Consider the following 20,304-nt stretch of genomic DNA (forward strand, 5'->3'; position numbering starts at 1 on the left):
TTGGACGGACTTGATGAGAATGTCATCCACGTACACTTCCAGATTTCGCCCGATCTGCTCTCTGAATACTTTGTTCATCAAGCGCTGATATGTGGCCCCCGCATTCTTCAGTCCGAACGGCATCACATTATAGCAATAGGTGCCGTCGGCCGTCACGAAGCTGACTTTTTCTTGATCTTCACGGGCGAGCGGCACTTGATGATAGCCTTGGTAAGCATCGAGCATACATATTAATTCGCAGCCAGCCGTAGAGTCCACCAGCTGATCTATTCGGGGCAGGGGATAAAAGTCTTTCGGGCAAGCTTTGTTGAGATCCCGAAAATCGATGCACACTCTCCACTTGTTGCCGGGCTTGGAAACTAGCACCACATTCACCAGCCAGCTCGGGAATTGGACCTCGCGTATATGGCCAGCCTCCAAGAGTTTCTCCACCTCTGCTCGGATGATGGCATTCTGCTCGGCGCTGAAGTCCCTTTTTCTTTGCTTTACTGGCCGAACATCCGGTCGGACGTGGAGCTCATGCTGCGCTATACTTGGTGAAATTCCGGGCAGCTCATGTGTCGACCACACGAAGACATCATGGTTTCTTCGGAGGCATTGGATCACCTTCTCTTTCTGATTAGCCTCCAGATCGGACGCAACGAATGTCGTGGCCTCCGGTCGGGTTGGGTGAATCTGCACTTCCTCTTTTTCTTCATAAATTAAAGAGGGTGGCTTTTCAGTGATGGCGTTTACCTCGATCCGGGGTGCTTTCCGAGCGGAATTGGCTTCTGCTCGGATCATCTCGACATAGCATCGCCGAGCTGCTAATTGATCTCCCCGTACTTCACCTACTTTATCTTCCACGGGAAACTTGATCTTCTGATAGAAGGTGGAGACGGCCGCTCGGAACTCGCTGAGCGCCGGTCGTCCCAAAATGACGTTGTAGGACGAAGGAGAGTCGACTACCACGAAGTTTGCTGTCCTCGTCCTCCTGAGCGACTCTTCTCCCAGTGAGATAGCCAGCCGGATCTGTCCGACCGGCTGAACTTTATTACCCGTAAACCCGTATAGGGGGGTTGTCATGGGTAGCAGCTCGGCTTGATCAATTTGTAGCTGATCGAACGCCTTCTTGAATATGATGTTGACTGAGCTTCCTGTGTCAACAAATACGCGGTGAATAGTGTAGTTGGCTATTACCGCTTTAATGAGGAGAGCGTCGTCGTGGGGTACTTCAACTCCTTCCAAGTCCCCAGGCCCGAAACTGATTTCGGGTCCGCTCGCCAGCTCTTGGCTGCAGCCGACTGCATGAATTTGGAGCTGCCGGACGCTCGCCTTCCTTGCACGGTTGGAATCACCTCCGGTCGGCCCTCCAGCTATGATGTTGATCTCGCCTCGGGAAGCATTGCTTCTATTTTCTTCTTCCCGAACGGACGAACGGGGACGTTCCCTAGACATCCGGGGATTCTCCCGTCTCGGAGAGCGATGCCGCTCGGGCGTCTGTTGTTGTCGCCTGTCAGTTACTGTCCGCTCGGCTACACGAGGCCTTTGTCGCCTGTCAAACGACGGTGATCTACGTTCGCCACCTTGAGGAACAGGATGAGCAATCAAAGGAAGGCTCCGACAATCTCTGGTGTTATGCGTATCCGTACGGTGGATTGAGCAGAACATAGGAGTCCATTTCTTCTTTGGCTTGGGCCGCTCAGCTGCTACTTCTTGCACATTGGACCTCACATGGGGGGAGCGGATTGCTTCGGCCCTCTGTCCCCTTGGCTGTTGATGAGCGCTGTGAGGCTTCCGCTCGGCAGGGGGAGTCCGATCAGTGGTTGTTTCCTTTCTCCGAGCCGCTTGAGCTTCCTCCACGTTGATGTACTCGTTGGCTCGGTGTAGCATATGGTCATAGTCTCGAGGCGGCTTCCGAACGAGCGAGCGGAAGAAGTCCCCATCCGCGAGTCCTTGTGTAAATGCGTTCATCATTGTCTCTGAGGTGGCCGTTGGAATATCCATGGCCACCTGATTAAACCGCTGGATATAAGCTCTGAGCGGCTCTCTCAGCTCCTGTTTGATGGCAAACAGACTAACACTGGTTTTCTGATAGCGCCGACTGCTTGCGAAGTGGTGGAGGAAGGCCGTCCGGAAATCCTTGAAGCTTGTGATGGATCCGTCCGGCAGCCTCCGAAACCACCGTTAGGCCGATCCCGAGAGAGTGGTAAGAAAAACTCGACACTTTACTCCATCTGTGTATTGATGGAGTGTAGCTGTGTTATCAAACTTACCCAGATGATCATCTGGGTCGGTTGTCCCATTATACTCGCCAATCGTCGGAGGCACGTAGTGCTTGGGTAGAGGATCTCGTAGAATAGCCTCTGAAAATTGGCGATTAATCCGTTCGGGTGACGCGTCCGCTCGGGGTGCTTTTCCTTTTTTGTCATCTCGTCTAGGCCTTTCATCAGAAGATGATCCTCGATCTCTATTAGCTGCTGCGGCTTCAGGCGTGCAGAATAGGGCCCGATGAAATGCAACAGTGGCCTGCGGTGCTTCCGCTCAACCACCAGACGTTGACGTTGCTTGCTGTTCTAGCCGCTCGGCTGCTGCTTTCTGTTTTTGCTCCACAAGCTTGGCGGCCCTTGACTCGATCAGAGCGTCGAGTTCCTCCGTCGAAAGCGTCACCGTGTGTTGTCGTCCAGCCTCGTCCATTGTTTCCATTCGGATGCAGGAGCGTTCCCACAGACGGCGCCAGTTTAGTTAGTTCATCTAAGGAAGAATCAGCTTGTATCACGTTTTTGTGGTTTTCGTAACTTTTTTGTGTTAACTTAATTACTCTAACTCCAGATTACAGATAAAAGCGTATCAGCTGGCATGATTGCGTCTTCTCAATTTCCTTTCATGTCTGATTGGAAGCCTTGATTTATATGGGATCACAATTTTAACCTAAATTATATTTATAATCATGGTTATTGTACTACATCACTATAAGGTGTGTGCTTCACTAAGTTTTATCCATTGGAACTTTTTTTTTGCTCAAAAGAAATTTGTGAATATCTGTTGTATCAATGCTAATCGTCTATATAAAATGCCTGGATTCCTACAGTTCCAGATCAGATCAGATTTTATTGTTTCCAGAGTGTAGGATTTTTATTAAATCAAATTGCAATTTCGTGTACCAAGTCATTCCAATACTAGTATATTCCTTAGAATGGTGTTCTTAGCTACATACCCTCAAACATTGACATCTCTGCATATGAATATCTATGCTTCTTTAGGTGGCAGACTCTCATTTCATGTCATCCCTAGTTTATGAAGATGAATATATCACATGTATGGAAAATTTGCATGGGGTAAAAAGTTGAATTATAGATTCTGGTGATTCTGAGCATTTGTATGAAAATAACTCACTTTTCTCTGGTCATATGCCTACATCTCATCCTATGATAGATGCTCTAGCAAATGGGTTATTCTCACTAATTCAAGATGTTGATCAGATCACTTCCGTGCCATCCTCACCATTTTCTTCACTTTAGATATACCCAATTTTTTTGAATTTACATTCTGTCGCAAAACTCATGACAATGCAAAAATGTCTAGTAAGCTTTGTTGTTGATCCTATTTTAACTTTGGGTTCACAGAATAGAAGAGTACTCACTGTAGGTAAAGAGTCTGGAGAATCATATCAATTGATTATATCTTCAAATTCATTTGCATTAGTAGCTAGCTATCCTCCACTTCAAATCCATAGCCGTCTAGGACCTTTTATTGGTTAGTCCTAGGAAAATGTACCGATTTCACTATACAAAAATTTGTTATACAAGTGTCGAACATTTCCTTAAATAACCTATTGTGTTCTTTAGAAGTTAAATTAGGAATCGCAGACGGAACTTAACATCATTGATTCCAAATTTAACTTATCTGTTCTTAATGGTTTAGATTTGAATCGCAAGCGGAACTTAACACTATTGATTCAAATCTACTTATGTTATTAATTCCATTAAATATTAATTTCCAAAATTGACTTCCAGGACTGCATAGCGAGGCACATGGCCTTCTTGGATATGGGAGCAACCACCACCGCCTAGACAAAGCCTTTTAAAGAAAGCTAATATTTAATTTCCTTAAATAACTCTAGGTTAACCAAAAAAAATAATCGAATCACAAATTCGAAAAAGAAGAAAACACAAACTCGAAAAACTAATTCGAAAAACTAGATTTAATGCCTCTTGTGTTTGGAATTCTTACAAAATGAAATAACTAGCATGATGCGGAAAACAATTGCTAATTATACCTTCTCTTTGTAAACTAATGACTTCGAGATCATCTGCCGTATTCCTCACCTCGCCTTGGACGTCGTGTGAGCGACGATCCTCCAAGATGAACACCAGCCAAAAGCTTCCTTCCTCCTCCTCTAAAATCCGGCCACCACCACCACCAAGGAGAAGAGAGCAAAGAGAAAAAGAGAAGAGAGAGGGTGGGCCACCACTAAGAGAGACTCCTCCAAGAGAATAAGAATTGTGTCTCATGAAGCCTCCTCACCCCTTCTTTTATAATACTTGCCCAAGACAAATAAGAGAAGAATTTTTACAAAAATTAAAATCTTCCAAGAGTTTTTCCTTTTTCCTTTTAATTTTTCCTTTTCTTTCCTCTTGATTGAATCAATCACCAAAAATAAATTTGATGATTTTATTCTTTTTTTAAACATGGTCGGCCACCTTGCTTGGGCACCAAGCAAGGGTGGCCGACCCCCATAAGAGGAAAGGAATATTTTCTTTTCTTTTATAAAATTTTACAAGAAGAAAAACTCTTATAAAATTTTACAAGCTCTCTTTCCTAAAGTAGGAGTTAAAAAAGGAAAGTTCTAAAAATTAAAACCATGCTTTAAAATTTAAAACTTCTCTTATAAAATTTTCTTTTTTAACATGATGATAGAAAATTTAAATTTTAAAACTTATCTTCCTTTTTTTCCTTAAACCATGAGGATGGTTAAAAAAGGAAAGTTTTAAAACTTTTAAAACTCTATATCAAAACATGTGGCCTCATTCAAATAAGGAAAATTTTAAAAATTAAAATCTTTCTTTTAAAATTTATAGTTTTCTACAAAGAGAAGATTTTAAAAATTCAAAACAACTCTCCTTGTTTGAATTATTGTGGCCGACCCCTACTAGCTTGATTACCAAGCAATAGGGTCGGCCCCTTGGAAGAGGATGTGGTCGGCCCTTGCTTGGTCACCAAGCATTGGACCGGCCCCCTTCTTGAACACCAAGATGGACTTATATTTGGATGGACTTGAGGCTATAATGAGGCTACGACAAGGACTTAGAGGAGAAATTGGTTTTAGCCTTCCGATGAGCTTGAGTATCCCGTGCTCGCCCCGAACACACGACTCAAGTTCATCGATAATAACTCATTCCACTAGAGAGTTATTATCGCACTACCGCACCAATCCCAAATTACATTATGGGCTCCTTCTTATCATGAGTGTGTTAGTCTCCCTGTGTTAAGATAACAAATGTCCACTAATTAAGTAAGTTACTGACAACTCACTTAATTAATATCTAGCTCCAAGAGTAGTACCACTCAACTTCATTGTCATGTCGGACTAAGTCCACCTGCAGGGTTTAACATGACAATCTGTATGAGCTCCTCTTGGAGACATTTTCAACCTAGATAACTAGGACACAGATTCCTTCTATAATCAACAACACACACTATAAGTAATATTATTTCCCAACTTATCGGGCATAATGATTTATCGAGCTAAATCTCATCCTTTAATAAGTCAAAGAAATAAATATTAAATATATGTGCTTGTTATTATATTAGGATTAAGAACACACACTTTCATAATAACTAAGATTTAGTTCTTTTATGAAGTTAGTACAAAAAGAACTTACCTAAATGGTCCTACTCAATACACTTAGAGTGTACCAGTGTAATTTATTAATCAAGATAAACTAATACTTAATTACACTACGACTATTCCGATGGTTTATTCCTTTCCATCTTAGTCATGAGCAACTGTTTATAATTTATAAAGAACCGTCAACATGATCTTCTGTGTGTGACACCACACATCATGTTGTCTACTATATAAATTAATTGAACAATTACATTTAACAAATAAATATAGATATTGACCAATATGATTCTTTATTTCAAAAATAAATGTTTACAAAAATTAAACTTTTAGTATACACTCCAACACCTTTAACCTTCAGATGCTTCAAAGATGTTCCATCCTTTGTCCCATCTTCAAAATCTTGAATATGACTCGTGTCAATTAGGATTTGTTCTTTATTTTCTCCTAGTATTCATAGACATGCTACTACACTTTTGTCCTTCATACATTCTAACATGCTACTACACTTTTGTCCTTCATACATTCTAACATGTGAGAAAGCATGCTTTTAAATATTTTGTTTTCCTCATAGATCACTATTTCAAAATGGCATGGCTTTTCTTATTGAAAAATATTACGTTAAACTATTAAACATTCTTTATTCCGATGTGTTGAAATTAGAAGTCAATTTGAATTCTATTAAAACTTTAAGCAACAATGTCAATAAAGTTTTCTTCATATCTTTGAATCTGTTCTTTCGAGCCAAGGTCCCCTTTATCAATTTCCATATTATTTTACATCCCAACTGAATGGTATTACTGAGAGAAAGAAGGCATTTGATGAAACAGCGTATACACTATTATCATATATAGGAGTTTCTCTTTAAACTTATACACAATTATTATATCATTCTCCCTGCATACTACCCAATAAATCTCATATCTTTTTCTCTTTTTTTTTTTTTCATGTTTACATATCCTTTACAATTTTTTTTCCTCATAATGCCCTTTACTTACCTTCATATGTATGGACATACTTGTTTTATTTTTATCTTTTATCTCTAGTAGAGATAATTGTCTCCTAGATTAGTCACATCTAAACCCAACTATGCTATAGAGATTCTTGTTGGTCTCATCCTGATGCTACCTATTTCTACTTTATTGTCCCTTCCAAATTCTACTTCTACAAAGATTTTAGCGACAATCCTAATGATGACAATTTGCTAGCCTCAATCATGGAAATAGATATATTTATATAAAATTAATTTGAGAGATAAAGATTCGCAAATCGAATGTGGAAACATACATGGTAGTTAGGAGTTTATCCTTTGTAATTAAGGTAAACTCTTTTATCATCACTCAATTCACTTACATCATCATGCACTCAACTTCCCTCTCACCATCATGCTTCACGTGGGACAATCCACAAGCAAAAACCAAGTCAAACCAATCTCCAATCACACACACACACAACATCACACAAACACCATTACATGCAATACAAAATGATGAACAGTTGGTGTGGCAGTAGGTGTGGCAATCAAACACGGACAACAAGCAAGAATACTCAGCCATGAAGAGCTCTGACAGCAAATGGAGCATCAAAAGCATAAACAGCAAGCGGAGCATCAAAAGCACGGACTAAATCTATGGTTGTCATCCCACCATAGATCGTCGCCCCACTTGTAGCAAGTGGTCAGCTATCAACGGATTTATTGTGTCTTTATCGCGAGCTGTTTCATGTGGACTAGATAGATCCTTATGCTGGATCTATGAACCCTCTTGGGTTTTTTGGCAAAACCCCAGCCATCAACGGATTTGACGTTGTCCTTACCACGAGCTGTTTGCTGCGGACTAGATAGATCATTATGGTGGATTTATTCACCATTTGAGCTTTTTGGCAAAACCTCAGCCATCAACGGATTTATCGCTGTCCTTACCACGAGCCGTTTGTTGCGGACTAGATAGATCAATTATGGTGGATCTATTCACCATCCTCTCCCATACCTTCCAACTCACATCCCCTCATCATAGGAAATGTGTACAAAATGTAAACCCTCACCACACATAGTAGGATCCCTCACTATACAAGTTCATCTCACCCCCAATCACAAGACACACACAAAGTCCACATTTTGACTCACATGCATACACTCAAGTCCATAACTTGACTTGCATGTACACACACAAGCAATGAAAAACACGAACAGCAAATGTAGCTTCAAAACCATGGACAGTAGGTGGAGCATCAAAAACATGGACATCAAACTCCTCACGGGCAGCAACGTAGAATTCCCCTTCAACTTCTACATAAGTCCACAAAATGATAAACGTGAATTTGGATCTTACGCGACATCCTATCAATATCAGGGACTATCCCCTCATAGCGACATCTGTTACGGGCTTCCCACAGAACATAGATCATACTAGAAACTCCAAGATACCTTGCCTTCATTCTCCGGCTCGCACCTCTGTAGTGTTGGCCAAGAATGTGAAATAACTCCTCTATTGAATTAACGTCATGATTTATCTCTAACCATCTTCGCACCATGTTCCAAAAAGTACATGTGATAGGGCACTCAAAGAACAAGTAACCATTCGACTCATCTTAACATTGGCAAAACATACAAGTCTTGTTCTCCACATAAGGCATTCTATCTGTTGTTTGTAGTTTCCCATGAGCAAGTAACCATAGAATGAATCGATGCTTCAGCATAATTTCTAGCCTCCAAACCAATGATGCCCATGCCACATCAGGACCTCTCAGCATAAAGAAACCATATGCATTTGCAGTCCCACTTTTTCCTCCCGCAAACCACTCACCAATCAACAAGTTTGCCTCTCCATTTCCATTTGTAGTCCTTCAAATTTTGTTTCGAATGTCCACAAACCATTTAATAAGAGGAGAGTCCGAAGTTTTGACCTCCCATTGCCAAAAATCAGTACCCTTGAGATAATGATGGTGCAGCCATCTTACCCATAGTGAATCCGCATTAGTTTGGATCTCTCATAATGTCTTACTAAAAAGTGCTTCATTTCATGCATGTAGGTCTCGTAGTCCATAACCACCATCATGTCGAGAAAGACATATAGTGACCCAAGAAATAGGCGGGTGCTTTGATAACCACACAAAGGTACGACATATTGCTTTGATCTTTGCAGTGACACCGCCAGGAATAGGGAGCATGGAAAGCCAATAACACTCCACACCTTGAAGCACCGTCTTCACCAACTCCAAGCGCCCCGCATAAGATAAGGTGTGATTTGGCCAAGAATTAATCTTCCTTGTAATAGTATCAAATAATGATCCATAGTTTGTAATCCATAACTTCTCCGCCGCTAGTGGAATCCTCAAGTACTGAAATGAAAATATTCTTTCCTGAAACCTAATAAGTTGGAGCAATCGGTTCTTCATTCTATCATCAATCCCCGCCATATACATATGAGACTTCAATGAATTAGCCCAAAGTCCTGCTTCATTGCCAAAAACCTCCAGACAATTTGCTAATACTTTTATTGAGGACTCATCCGCCCGTGCAAACAACATCAAATCATCGACATATGCAAGATGTGTGATGCCAACCATTTTACACATAGGATGGAAGTGAAAGGAGGGTGACAAGGAGACAACTTGCAACCTGTGTGATAATACTTCGATGTATAACCCAAAAAGTAGGGGAGATAGGGGGTCACCTTGCCTTAGGCCGCGACTGTTAGAGTAGGTGCCCTGCAAAGCCAACTGTTGGCTAGGGCTTTATGGACTCTTGTAAATAAATAACATTTATTTTAATATAATTCAATTTAGTTTGGCATTACTTTATCTTTATATCCATGCTATATGCATAGATAAAGTCCTTGAATATACTATAGTGAGATGTGGTGGTACATATGATGGTCATCATGAAATACATCAATATTCACTGTATATTCTAAATTTGTTCCTAGTCAATTGGGTTGCCTAATAAACAAGGATAAAAGGTTGCTTGAACTAGAGACTAGTATCTGTGATGTAGTGTACCATGTTTCATTGGTAAGGACATAGAGATGTTCAACCATACAGATGGGTGATCATATGATGAGTTTATCAAACATCCCTCACACAGACTTTCCAAGTGGTTATCATTTATCGAGTGGATAAGTCTTTGGTTGTGGTTGTACACTAGTAGTCCTTATGACCCGGGACAACACTGAGACTCTGTATGCTGGGGTTGTACTTTTGCTCATTTATCGACTCTATTAGGGTCATCAGGTGGTGAGATTGGGTGTAGTAACGAAACATATAGAAGTCAGTATATTATAATTGGGGATTCACCGCACACCTACAGGTGTGGATATCCTATGTAATATATTGTTTTATAGTGAATGAAGTCTCTGATCAGAGCTGTAAGATGTACTTTAGAAAAGGAGTTTCCTAATTACACTTGCAATATCACTATAAGATATATCACATAGTTATCGAATCAATATACAATCCTCGATGTACCAATTATTATAGATTCGACCGGGATATATGAGATGAAGGGACATGACTGTACGTTAACCATAATCGACTAGTTCTTACAGGTACTATTCAGTGATACCTAGGGAATCATATGGCGGTGCTACTAGACACTCTTACTATGATTCATTGGGTGTTAATCAGAATTAGTTTTGATATCCTATAATTAAGGTGTTAATCATATGATGGGCTATTAAGGGTATGTCCGATAAAGAACAAGTATAATCCTGAATCACAAAGAGTTGTGAACCCACGGCTAGCTGTGTCCCTGAACCATTAAGGGTCACACAAGTATTGGTTTCCCTATTTCCTGTTGAGAAAGTCAAATTCAAGGAGTTGAATTTGGCGAATAAAGTTTGATGTGATCAAACAGTGTATTGACAAATAAAGTTTGATATGATCAAATGTTATATTTATTTCAAATCAATAGAAAATAAGGAGAGTGGAAGAGTTCCATATAAACTCTATAAATTAGATTTATATTATTGTAATAGCAAGCAAATACGTATGTTGTGTCAACGATATTGGATCGTTGATATGATTACAATGGACTCGCATTATTGGATTCTAAAAAGTTCTAAAATCCAATACACCAAGATGAAAGAGATGTTGGGCTTTGAAAATTTAAACCCAAGAAGAAATGCAATTATAATTAAATTGCATTATGAAAAATAAATAAAAAAAAGGAGAATTTCATTTCAACGTGAAATGAAATCAAGAGAAGTAATTAATTTGTTTTTCCCTTTACCCTCCACGTTTTGGAAATAATAGGGCATTTCTTCCACTCATCCACTAACCCACTTCCACCACATCTTGGAGAAAATGAAACCACGATTTTTGTTTTTCCTTGCGTATAGAAAATAAGATGTTGGTTGGTCCTAGGAAGATCATACCAGTTTCACTGTACAAAAATTTTGTACAAGTGTCGAACCTTTCCTAAACAACCTATTGTGTTCTTTAGAAGTTAAATTAGGAATCGCAAACGGAACTTAACATTATTGATTCCAAATTTAATTTATCTGTTCTTAATGGTTAGACTTGGATCACAAGCGGAACTTAACACTATTGATCCAAATCAACCTATGTTACAAATTCAATTAAATATCTATTTTGAAAATCGGTTCCCAGGACAAACATGGCGAGGCACATGACCTTCTTGGGTATGGGAGCATCCACCACTGCCTCGACAAAATCTTTTAACGAAATTAAATATTGAATTTCCTAAAATAACATTAGATTTAACCAAAAAGAACAATCGAATCACAAATTCAAAAAAAATAAAAAATAAACACGAATTACAAATTCGAAAAACTAGAATCTAATATTTCTTGTGTTTGGAATTCTTACAAAGAAAAATAACTAGCATAATGTGGAAAATAATTACTAGTTATATCTTTTTTTTGTATGCTAATAATCTCGAGATCTTCTGTCGTATTCCTCGCCTTGCCTTGGACGTCGTGTGGGCGACGATCCTCCAAGATGAACACCACCCAAAAGCCTTCTTTCTCCTTCTCTAAAATCCGACCACCACCACAAGAGAACAAAAGAGAGCAAGGGGAAAAAGAGAGGGAGAGGGACGGCCACCAAGAGGAAGCACCAACTTGAGAATAAGAATTAATTATACATGAGGCCTCTCCTCTCCTTCTTTTATATTACTTGCCCAAGGCAAATAAGGAAAGACTTTTTACAAAAAAATAAAATATTCCTTTTGTTTTTCCTTTTCCCCTTTTATTTTTCCTTTTCCTTTCCTTTGATTGATTCAATCATCAATCTTTGATTGGTTCAATTGATTGGCCGGACCCTTGCTTGGGCACCAAGCAAGGGTGACCGACCTCTTAAAAGGAAAGAAATAACCTTGTAAAAAATTTTATAGGCAAAGAAAAAACTCTTATAAAATTTTACAAGCTCTCTTTTGTTTTCCTAATGTGGATGTTAAAAAAGGAAAGTTTTAAAAATTAAAACCATATTTTAAAATTTAAAAATTCTCTTCTAAAATTTTATTTTTTAAACATGGTTACAAAATTAAAAAGATTCAAATTTAAAACTTCTCTTCCTTTTTTCTAAAACCATGAGGATGGTTAAAAAATGAAAGTTTTAAAACTTTTAAACTTTCTTTTAAACCATGTGGCATAATTCAAATAAGGAAAGTTTTATATTTTAAAATCTCTCTTTTAAAACTTGTAGATATCTACAAAGAGAAGATTTTAAAAATTCAAAACACCCCTTCTAATTTGAAATATGTGGTCGGCATCCTTCAATTGCTTGTGGCCGGCCACCTCAAGGAGTTTATGGTCGACCCCTTTGGCTTGGTCACCAAGCCATGGGTCGGTCCCTTCTTGGACACCAAGATGAGCTTTTTATGAGCGAATTTAAGGCTTTAATGAGGCTACGATAGGGACCTAGAGGAGAAATTGGTTTTGACCTTCCGATGAGCTCGAGTATCCCGTGTTCGCCCCGAATATATAACTCAAGTTCATCAATAATAACTCATTCCACTATAGAGTTATTATTGCACTACCGCACCAATCCCAAATTACATTATGGACTCCTTCTTATCATGAGTGTGTTAGTCTCCCTGTGTTTAAAATATTGAATGTCTATTAATTTAATTAAGTTACTAACAACTCACTTTAATTAATGTCTTAGTCCAAGAGTAGTACCACTCAACCTTATTGTCATGTCGGACTAAGTCCACCTGCAGGGTTTAACATGACAATCTTTATGAGCTCCTCTTGGGGACATTCTCAACTTAGATTACTAGGACACAGTTTCCTTTTATAATCAACAACACGCACTATAAGTAATATCATTTCCCAACTTATCAGGCCTATTGATTTATCGAGCTAAATCTCACCCTTTGATAAGTTAAAGAAATAAATACTAAATATATATGCTTGTTATTATATTAGGATTAAGAGCACACGCTTCCATAATAACTAAGGTCTAGTTCTTTTATTAAGTCAGTATAAAAAGAACTTACCTAAAATGGTCCTACTCAATACACTTAGAGTGTACTAGTGTAATTTAGTAATCAAGATAAACTAATACTTAATTTAATTTTAATTAATTAAATTTTTCTTTTCATGGCAAATAAATTAAGGAAGGTTTTATTTAAATTTTCCTTATTTGTCAAGACCAAGGATTATAAAAGAGAGGGTAAGGGTACCTTCATAACTAATAACTCTATTCTATTTTTCCTCCCTCTCTTCTTTGGTGGTGGCCGGCCCTAGAGCTTCTTCTTCTCCTCTTCTCTTCTTATTTAGTGTCCGGTTTCATCCCTCTCTTGGAGCTCTTGCTGGCGGCCGGTTCTAGCTAGGAGGAGAAGGAGAGAAAGGAGGCTTTGTTTCTTGCATCCCTTGGAGCTTGGTGGTGGTGGCCGAACCTCTACATCCTTGGAGGAGTCTTGGTGGCCGAAACTTCGTGAGGGAGAAGAAGGACTTGGGTGGTTCTCATCTCGGTAGATCGTTCCCCACACAACATCCGAGATAAGAAGAGTAATACGGTAGAAGATCAAGAGGTTGTTGCATACAAAGAAAGGTATAACTAGTAATTATTTTTCGCATCATGCTAGTTTTTCTTTGTATGAATTCCAAACACAAGAGGCATATGATTCTAGAGTTTCAAATTTGTTTCGAAGTTGTATTTCTTTTGTTTTATTTTTCGGATTTATGATTCGATTGTTCTTTTCGGTTAAACCTAATGTTATTTTAGGAAATTAAATATTGAATTTCTATTAAAGGCTTTGTCGAGGCAGTGATGGATGATCTCATGCCCAAGAAGGCCTAGTGCCTCGCCATGTTTGACCTGGGAGCCGATTTTAGAAATAAATATTTAATCAACTTTATAACATATGTGGATTTGGATCAATAGTGCTAAGTTCCGCTTGTGATCCAAATCTAAACCATTAAGAACAGATAAGTTAAATTTGAAATCAATAATATTAAGTTCCGTTTGCGATTCCTAATTTAATTTCTAAAGAACACAATAGGTTGTTTAGGAAAGGTTCGACACTTGTACAAAATTTTTGTACAGTTGAACTAATACGATCTTCCTAGGACCAACCAACAATGTAAACGAGCCGAACCGAGCCAAACAGTATTAGGCTCGAGCTCGGCTCATTTAAGTTATATTCGGGCTCGAGCTCGGCTCGAGCTCGAATCGAACTTTTATTACAAGGCTTGAGCTCGGCTCGATTTGGAATTATCAAGCTCGCGAACAATTCGAGCTCGGCTCGTTATTAGCTCGATTTGGAAATATCATAGTTAACAAGCCTAATTCGTTAAATGAGCTCGAGCTCATTTTAGAGCTCGTTTTAAAGCTCGTTTTAAGGTTCGTTTTAGAACTCATTTTTTGGCTCGTTTTAGAACTCGATTTAAGGCTCGTTTTTTGGCTCGTGAGCCTACAAACGAACATGTTCACAAGCTCACGAGCCGAATATCCTTAAGCTCGAGCTCAGCTCGATAAAACTGTCGAGCTCGAAATCGAGCTCGAGCTCAGCTCGGTAAGACAAACAAACGAACTCGAACGAGCTTTTTATCGAACTGAGCTCCGAATAACTCGCGAACCGTTTGGTTTATTTACATCCCTAACTTTAATACATATTTTTTTTATAATAAGTGATAATCGTATATTTTTTGTTAACTGTGTAGGGATGCTTAGGAGCCTTAAATGGAACATTAATTAAAGTTACACCTCCTACCGAAGATAAACCTTGTTATCACACTAGAACAGGGTGTATTTCAACAAACGTATTAGGTGTTTGTTGGCCAAACATGCAATTCATATATGTATTCCTTGGTTGGGAGAGCTCAGCACATAATGGTCATTTGCTTCGAGATGCGATCTCAAGACCACATGGTCTAAGGGTCCCTCGAGGGACATTTATGTTGCAATGTATAGCTTGTTATGAATTTTATTTTTATTTTTAATATTACTAAACAATGTCATTTATTATTCAACAATGAAAGTTGTTATTAATTGGTTGACTCTGGATATTACAATGCAAATGGATTTCTTGTTATATACCGAGGATAACGATATTACCTAAAAGAAGTTCATGGCCATTGATTGGAGACACCGGAGGAATATTTCAACATGAAGCATTTCAAAGTTAGGAATATTATAGAAAGATATTTTAGATTTAAAGGGAAGATGATAGATTCTTACATCATCATCATTTTTCTCCATTTAAACATTATCATGACATTTTTAATTTTTAAAAATTATCTCTCTAGATCTTAATGATTAATTACATCTTTAAAATAACATGATTAAATACTTTAGATTCATTTTTAATTGATCAGATTTTAGCCATTGAGATTTACCCTTAATTTAATTTATGGGATATTTTTTAAGGACGTTGGACAGTTGGCAGGGGTTAAGTCATTCAATCAAATAATTAAGTCAACAATATACCATGATTTATAACTTAGCATCCAATGTTTCTGCTCCACTTTGATGAGTTTGAGACACTTTGGAAATGGTTGGGTTATTAATCCTCTTGGTCTGGAATTTAATGGTGAAATAAAAGCCCAAGACTAATTCTGCAAGCTATATTGCACAAAGATAGAGATGAAAATGTATCAAGATGATGCTATACACTGAAGAAAAGCAAGTGCTCATGTGGTGGGTTTTGAGCCAACAATATACCATGTCTAAATTAGGGTATCTTCAATGTAAAAGTTTTAAAGAGCTTTGTATAAAATAAAAAAGTTGAAAAAAAAAATTCTAATCATTGTGGGTGTAAGATTTGAATTTTATATTTCAAGAGCAGTAGTGAAATTTCAAAGTTATTTTTTATTTTGAAATTGATGTAATATGCATGTAATCATGCAATTACATGTTATTAATTAGACCACACAAAAATCATTTAGAACTCTAACTATTAGAGATATTTCAATAGTTTTTAGAATATTAATGTGGCATGATGTGACATATTGGGATCATAAAAAAAGTTTTTTTAGAACTCTAATCATTGAAGATGCTCTTAGTATCCCGTGTTTCTATTTAGAGCATCTCCAATAGTTAGAGTTTTACAAAAACTTTTTTTATGATCTCAATATGCCACATCAACATTCTAAATCTATTGAAACATCTCCAATAGTTAGAGCTTTAAATGATTTTTTTGTGCTCTATTTTATAATATGTGATTGCATGATTACATGCATATTACATCAATTTCAACACAAAAAAATAGCTTTGAAATTTTATTACTGCTCTTTAACAACAAACTTCAAACCTTACCTCTACAATGATTAAAACTTTTTTATTTAGCTTTTTCATTTTACAAACCTTTTTAAAACCCTTGCATTAGAGATGCTCCTAGATGAGTTTGAGACATGTTGAAAATGATTGGATTATTAGGGCATCTCCAATAATTAAACCTCTTCGTAAATTTTTTTTTAGTTTCCAATATGCCACATCAAAAATAGAAAAATCTACTATTCTCTCCACAATCAAAAAACCTCCATACAACTTTTTTTGTGAGTCCTACATTACAAATCATACATCTTTATTTTTTATTTTTTCATTTAATATCTCTATATAATTTTTACTTAATATTTTATTTAATTCTCATCTTTAAATTAATTTATTTGTAATTTTTAATTAATAAATTAATAAACTTATGATTTTTTATTTTATTTAATTTGTAATTTTTATTTAATATTTAATTAACTTATGAATTTTAATTTAATTATAGTTATTTGTATTTTTTTTAACTTGCCAAATATATTTATTTTCAAAAGAAAAGTGTATAATTTAACTATTAAATAAAATATTTAATGGTTTTAAAAAAAATCAAACATGCAATATTAATTTTTCAATGATTAATGGCTCCATCTTCAAGAGAAAAAAGTAAGTTTGATATTAAGATAAAAAAACAGGTTTGAAATATCAAACCTGCTCTTAAAATAAAAATCTCAAAACTTATGTCTCCACTCATTAGAACTTTTTTGTTGAGCTTTTTCAACTTTACAAACCTGTTAAAAAAGCTACATTGGAGATGCTCTTAGGGCATCTCCAATAATTAAACCTCTCCATAAGCTTTTTTGTAGTTTCCAATATGCCACATCAAAAGTAAAAAAACCTACTATTCTCTCCACAATAACAAAACCTCCATACAACTTTTTTATGAGTCCTACATTTCAAATCACATATCTTTATTTATAATTTTTTCATTTAATATCTCTATATAATTTTTACTTAATAGTGTTATTAATTCTCATCTTTAATTTAATTTATTTGTAATTTTTAATTAATAAATTAATGAACTTATGATTTTTAATTTAATTTAATTTATAATTTTTATTTAATATTTAATTAACTTATGAATTTTAATTTAATTATAGTCATTTGTATTTTTTTAACTTATCAAATATATTTATTTTCAAAAACAAAGTTGTATAATTTAACTACTAAATAAAATATTTAATGATTTTAAAAAATGAAACATGTAATATTATTTTTTTCAATGATTAATAGTTCCATCTAGTAAAAAAAACCGGATTTAAAAAAATCAGCTTTGAACTAAAAACCTCAAAGCTTAGGGCATCTCCAATGATTGGAGCTCTAAATGAGTTTTTTTCATGATTCCAATATGTCACATCAATAATATGAAAACTTATTTAAATAACTCCAATAGTTAAAGTTCTAAATGAGTTTTTTTTATCATCTCATTCATAGTATAAGTTACATGGCTTCATGCATATTGCATCAAATTCATGACAAAAAAACAAGTTTGTGATTTCACTACTATTCTTAAACTACAAATCTCATACCTCACCTCTACAATGATTTAAGACTTTTTATTCAATTTTTTGGATTTTACAAGCCTCTCATAAACCTTGCATTGGAAATGTCTTTATTATCTACATAGTTTTTTTAACTTTGCAAACCTTTTAAAAAGCTTCCATTGGAGATGCTTTGTACTTGGTCTGAAATTTAATGCCGAAATAAACGCCCAAGACTAAGGGCATCTCCAATAATTAAACCTCTTCGTAAGTTTTTTTTTAGTTTCCAATATGCCACATCAAAAATAGAAAAACCAACTATTCTCTCCACAATCAAAAAACCTCCATACAACTTTTTTTGTGGGTCCTACATTACAAATCATACATCTTTATTTTTATTTTTTCATTTAATATCTCTATATAATTTTTACTTAATATTTTATTTAATTGTCATCTTTAAATTAATTTATTTGTACTTTTTATTTAATATTTAATTAACTTATGAATTTTAATTTAATTATAGTCATTTGTATTTTTTTTTAACTTACCAAATATATTTATTTTCAAAAGAAAAGTATATAATTTAACTATTAAATAAAATATTTAATGGTTTTAAAAAAATCAAACATGCAATATTAATTTTTTAATGATTAATGGCTCCATCTTCAAGAGAAAAAAACAGGTTTGAAATATCAAACCTGCTCTTAAAATAAAAAACTCAAAGTTTATGTCTCCATTTATTAGAGCTTTTTTGTTGAACTTTTTTAATTTTACAAACTTGTTAAAAAAGCTGCATTGGATATGCTCTAATTTTACTGTGTTTTATTGCAGAAAGATAGAGATGCAAATGTTTCAAGATGATGTATACGCATGAAGAAAAGCAAGTGCCCATGAGGAGGGTTCTGTCTTCCAAAGTTCCAATTACAAGTGCCGATAGCGTGCTAAGTGTCAAGTTTTCTATCCTAATGGTTGTTGTGTCTGATGATGACGTGTTAAGGGTGGATTCAAAGCCTAAACAATTGATTCTTCCAACAAAAAAAAGCATTATCAATCTTCATGAGAAGTTTCAACACCCAAACCGTGTTCTTCGCCAATTCAAAACAATTCGTTCTAGAGCAGCCCTTCCCAAGTTAATATTGCAAAAGGTTAAAGATTAACAAATATCACCAAACTATGGAATATAAGATATCTCACACCCATTGACGCAGATTACTATCGTATAGTTAGCAAATTAGTTAAACAATCCTAACATGATAATTCAATGAGAGTTCAGCAGAAATTAGCTGGGAGCAATGAATTGCATTCTGGGTTCCCAAACATGAGATGCAGTTTAAATTATTTAAAATTTGTCTTTATTAGAAATGTCATTCTTTTTATAAATTGGTTCCTAAGTTTGTTTAGAACTTTATTAACGACGTTTCACCAAGGAATTAAATCTTGAGCTTATGAAAACAAAAAAAAAAACTTATTTGTTTGGACTGATAGGATGTCATGCCAAATCTTATCTGACCCAAAATATGGGAGGGCTCCGGTTTCTGCTCCGAATTTTAACCTGCTCAATCTCTCTCATGTCAATTCTGCAATATTTGGTTCATCTGCATCAACTGTCTGCTTAAATTCTGAATGAAAAGGAGAAAATATAATCCATCTTGTTAGTTGGAGCAACTCTTCCTAGTAATAAAATGAATTTTTTGCACTATGAGGACGACTTTTCCATTAAGATTGTCTAAAGCTGGTGAACATCTGCATAATCACAACACAAATACTCTACCGGTACTAGACTACTGGAAGTAATGTCACATGTATTTTTGCTTCAGGGAATTATGATTTACCTGTACAAATAATACTTGTTTGGTTTGATGCATTTCGGCGGCGTTGATTGTGATTTCGGTTTGAGAACTTGGGAGAAAGAAAGTTTTTAGTGGTAGATTAGGTAAGATATGAGAGCATAAATCTGCTAATTATATTGGGGGAAGTCGAGTTTGAGGGAGTAAATCATTGATTTTTCACTTGATGCCGGAGATTTCTTTCTTCTACTCTACATTTGGAAAGATTTTTTTCGCCATTATGTTTCTTTCTATAAGTCAGCACCAACCATGTTAAATTAGTGAATTTTGGCTCTAAATTCTTATGCAACCGTGGAAGTCTATGTTAATTATTGTCTTGATAAATACTCCCATGTATAAGCTTTAGAAAAGCACGTGTTATGTAAGTCTGACCTTGTTTGGGGTTTGATTTGGGCTCTCATGGGTAGGCCGAAATATCCAC

The sequence above is a fragment of the Zingiber officinale genome, chromosome 6B (assembly GCF_018446385.1).
Source record: "Zingiber officinale cultivar Zhangliang chromosome 6B, Zo_v1.1, whole genome shotgun sequence".
In the NCBI taxonomy this organism is placed as follows: Eukaryota; Viridiplantae; Streptophyta; class Magnoliopsida; order Zingiberales; family Zingiberaceae; genus Zingiber; species Zingiber officinale.